The sequence below is a fragment of the Grammomys surdaster genome, unplaced genomic scaffold (assembly GCF_004785775.1).
Source record: "Grammomys surdaster isolate TR1022 unplaced genomic scaffold, NIH_TR_1.0 62, whole genome shotgun sequence".
Classification (NCBI taxonomy): Eukaryota; Metazoa; Chordata; class Mammalia; order Rodentia; family Muridae; genus Grammomys; species Grammomys surdaster.
The window spans coordinates 396,894-401,924 of NW_021604564.1; positions in this window are offsets into that span (position 1 = coordinate 396,894).

The following is a 5,031-nucleotide window of genomic DNA, read 5'->3' on the forward strand; positions in this document are numbered from 1 at the left end:
CTCCCACCCCATCTCTCTCCCATCCCATCTCTCTCCCATCCCCCATCTCTCTTCCATCCCCCATCTCTCCCACCCCATCTTTCTCCCATCCCCCATCTCTTTTCCATCCCCTGCCCCCCATTTCTCTTGTCTTTCTGTCTCTCTATCTCCCAGTCTCTTTCTCCAGTTTAGCCTCTCCACCTCCTGTGCCCCATGTTGCCTGATTCCCTCCTGGACATCATCCGTCTACCTTTCTATCTGTTCCGTCACCCCCTATTACTCTCTGAACCCTGAGTCTACAGAGTTTCCCTTAATAGCAGTGGCTGGTGTTCAGACAACCAGACACCAGGGGGATTAGATGCCCCATCTTCCTCACCCTCTCCCTCATCTCCCACCTGATTAACTGTCCTCACCTCACCTATGAAGCCCCCTTCATGCTCACCAGATGGCCACAGGACCTGATGGTGTTCGTGCACCTGTCCAGCTGGGTCTCCTCCCAACCCCCACCTGGATAGGGCCTCCACCTCTTCCTGAGGGGCTGGGGACACAGACCTTGCTGTTCATAACAGTCTTTCACTTTTTAATTAAAAACTTAACATGTATATTATTTTGTGTGTATGTATAGTTCCATGAGCTCCTAAGGAGGTCAGAGGTCAATGATATGGGAGTCTGTTCACTCCCTTTACCATGAAACTCAATGACCAGACTTAAGGACCAGTGTCTTTACCACAGAACCATCTTGCTGGCCTCTTGGAGACAATCTCAACAGCACCATGGCAGGCCGCATAACTTGTCCATCTGCTCCATTTTTGGGGGTGTGGAGTGGGGGGACATGTAAGCCATGTGTGCACTTGCCTGGTCAGCAGAGTTTTTAAGTTTTATTTTTAATTTACTTTATTTATTTTTGCATTGTCCTGGCTGCCCTGGAACTCACAGAGATCCACCTGGCTGCACTGCTGGGATTAAAGGCCCGCACCACCACACCAGGCTCATTTGCCTATTTTTTTTTTAAAGATTTATTTATTTATTATATATGAATACACTGTAGCTGTCGTCAGACACACCAGAAGAGGGCATCAGATCTCATTACAGATGGTTGTGAGCCACCATGTGGTTGCTGTGATTTGAACTCAGAACCTCTGGAAGTGCAGTCAGTGCTCTTAACCACTGAGCCATCTCTCCAGCCCTCATTTGCCTATTTTTAATGATCAGTTGTACAGGAAGTCATCATACCAGCAGAGTCAACCCTTTACACCCCTCACCTTGCCTTCCCTGGAACACAATTTTGCGTCATTCTAGAACATTCTTAGAGCCACAATGTAGGACTTAACCCAGCACTGTACTTCAACTAGGTAGAAGGCTTCCATCAGATTTCTGTTGCTTTTTGAGACAGTAAGCAGACAGACAGAGGGACATGGAGAGACACAGGAAGCCACCAAACCTCTCCTCCTAGGCCACATATCTTCAGATTCTACCCACTACCACCCATCAAAGGATAAGCTACCTACTGGCTCATCCTTTAACAACTTGGGAGCCACCTGACCTCATGGCCCCACTCTGAACTCGGCTGTGTTAAGACCAAGCCTGCCCCCTAACCCTTTGGGGGAGTCTAATGCTCACGTGTGCACCCCAAGGTTGCCTCTGTACATCATAAGACAGGTCCACATGCACCACCCACGCAGTCCCTATGCTGGAAAACTCCACACAGAACATCCTTGTCACCCCGCTGGTCACCATGGTTACCAAAAAGATGCCTTCTCTCTCTCTCTCTCTCTCTCTCTCTCTCTCTCTCTCTCTCTCTCTGTCTCTCTGTCTCTCTCTCTCTCTCTCTCTCTCTCTCTCTCTCTCTCTCTCTCCCTCTCTCCCTCTCTCCCTCTCTCCCTCTTCTCCCTCTCTCCCTCTCCCTGCCTCCAACCTAATTTTAAGCTTTAGAATAAAAATTGCGAGAGTTGAATTTAATGGAGGTAGAAACATATGGACTATTCTATAAGGGGCAGTTAACACAGGACACACCAAGGCCCAGCAACTGCCGTCCCTGTGGATCCCTCTCCAGGAAATGACCAGGCTGGAGGGTCCACCAGGACCCAGAGTGGGTGCAGGGGCCACAGAGACGTGTGCCCAAGACTGGAAGTTGATCTCCCTGCTCTTCTCTCCCTCCGATTGAGCAGAAGCCTGTCCACCACCTCCATTCTATCGGGGAAGCAGACAAACTCCTGCCATTCACCTCATTTCACAGGCCAGAGGTCAGGCTTCTCTGTTTCATGTCCTGACCAGACCACATAAGAGTCTGGACCCTAGACTGAAAGGTCACTCTGTCTAAAAACAAGTCATACTTCTCCCTTGAACCTCAGATAGGTCCAGACTTTTGACGTCACTAGAACTGAAAATAGGAGAGACACTCTTACATTTTCTTCTTTTTTTAAAAAATTCATTTTAACTGGGAAGTAGTGGCATACACTTTTAATCTCAGCATTCAGAAGTCAGAGGAAGGCGAATCTCTAAGTCCCAGGCCAGCCTTGTCTACAGAGCAAATTCCTGGACAGCCAGGGTTACACAAAGAAACCTGTCCCAAAAAAAGAAAGGAAGGAAGGAAGGGAGGGAGGAAGGAAGGAAAGAAGGAAGGAAGGAAGGAAGGAAAGAAGGGAAGAAGGAAAGAAGGAAGAATTTTTATTTATTTTATATGTACAGGTGTTTTGTTTGCATGTGTAACATATAAACATGTTTGTGTAATATGTTTGTGCAACACTCACATAGGCCAGAGACACACATCAGGCCCCCTGGAGCTGGAGTACAGATCTTTGTGAACCATCATGAGGGTGCTGGGAATCAAACCTGGGTCCTCTGAGAGGGCAGCCAGTGCTCTAATGACTAGAGCCATATCTCTAGTTCTATTTTTCCTCTGTCCCCTCCTCCACAGCCTCTTGCTATGTAGCCCAGGATATCCTGGAACTCCTGCTTAAGCTTCCCTGATGCTGTGGTAACTTACTGATTCCTTCAGTGTATTTGGTGGGGGAAGACTTGGCTTTTCAAGACAAGGTCTCTCTGTACAATCCTGGCTATTCTGGAACTTGCTCTGTAGACCAGTCTGGCCTTGAACTCACAGATGTCTGCCTGTCTCTGCCTCCCATGTTCTGGGATTAAAGGCCTGTGCCACCATACTTAAGATGTGCTGGATTATTTTATTTTACTTTATTCCATTTTATTTTTGAGACATGGTTTCTCTGTGTAGTGCTAGCTGTCCTAGGACTCACTCTTTAGACCAGACTGGCTTTGAACTCACAAAGATTCAACTGCTTCTGGCTCCAGAGTATGTGTGCCATCACCACTACCCCATCAGTATATTCTAAAGAAAGCTATGCCCAAAACTCAGCACCCCCGCCTCTGCTGCAAGGTTGCTTTAGGCTGATCTTTGAAACATTTAGAATGTTTTACATGTAACACACTTAAAAACAGTGTCAATACATATAAGAGAAAATTTCGAGGGACACAGATTGGTTTCCCTTCTAATAGGAGAAATAACAAACTAGTATATTAGGTAGACTTTTATTTTTATTTATTTATTTTACACTTAAGGTTTGAGAGCTAGAAGCCTTGGGGGAAGTTAATGAATATTATTAATTTTTTTAGCTGCCAAAGTATCTATTAGTAGCAGCTTGCTGCCCACTGGGCCACTGAGGTTTTCATTTTCTTTGCTGCTTTTTTCTGATTTTATAAGGCCTAGAAGGGATTTGTCCTTAGTAATAAGAAAACATAACCAGTGAAATTCTCCAAAAGAATCAATAAGCATGGCGTAGTGGTGCATTCCTTTAATCCCAGCACCTGGGAGGCAGAGGCAGGTGAATCCCTGTGAGTTCTAAAACAGTTTCCACTGCATAGTGAGACACTGTCTCAAAATAACAACAAACAAAAAGATGAAGACATCAGGGTTGGAGAGATGGCTCAGCAGTTAAGAGCACTGGCTGCTCTTCAGAGGTCCTGAGTTCAATTCCCAGCAACCACATGATTGCTCACAACTGTCTGTACCGGAATCTGACGCCCTCCTCTAGGGTGGAGACAAATTTGACATCAACTCCTCCCCTGCAGTGGGTGGTGAGCAGTCAGTCTGTCAGCTGCCACACTTATCTGTCTACTCCCAAGAGGGTTATTTTTTCATCTTTTATTTATTTATTGAAGGGGGTCTCACATGTGCCATGGTGCACATTCTGGGGTCACAAGACAACTGTTGGATTCTGAGGATCAAAATCTGGTTGGCAGGCTTGGTGGTAAGCACCTTTTCCCCACTGAGCCCTTTTACCACCCCAATGCTCTGATTTTCATTTCATTTCTTTTTGTGATCCTGGGCATAGAAAGCAGGGTGTTTTCCGTTTTTTATTATTATTATACTATTGTTACTATTACTGTCTGTGATAGGACTCTGTCTCTTGCACTGTATTTCAGGCTACCTTGGAACCTGTCATCCTCCTCCTTCAGCTGATTTCAGTAGCTGAGATTACAGACCTTTCTGCCATGTGCTTCAGGGCAATCAAACTCTGATCTGGCTTGGCAGCAATTGCCTTTACCCAGGGTGTCATCTCACTGGCCCTGCTCTATACCTGTTTAGATGTGTTCCCAGAAGTCCCCTAGCCAGATTTATCCAAGCAGAAATGCTTTGCCACACAACCTCATCCAAACATCTGCACTCACAAAAGATGCATACAGTAGACATCTAATGTTTCCTTTAACTCCAGGATAGATGCTGTGGTGCCGGAAGAGTGGGTTTCTCTTTTCAGATCTTCCTGTTTAGGGAACAGGGTATCCCCAGCCTCACAGCCTAAAAAGGAATGCCGACCTTTCCCACCATAATAACAGTAATTATCCCCAAGATTTGGAAGGGGGGCCAGGGAAGGGAAGGAGGGGGAAGAGCACTTTGGCCCGGGCTGACCTGCTTCCCCACAGGCATCCTGACTGGTCCGTGTCTACCATGTGACACACATCTTGGACTTGTTGTCCCGGCGTTGCCATGGCGACGGCTGTCATTGTGCTGCTGAGTGCATGGGGAGAGTTGAAGATGCA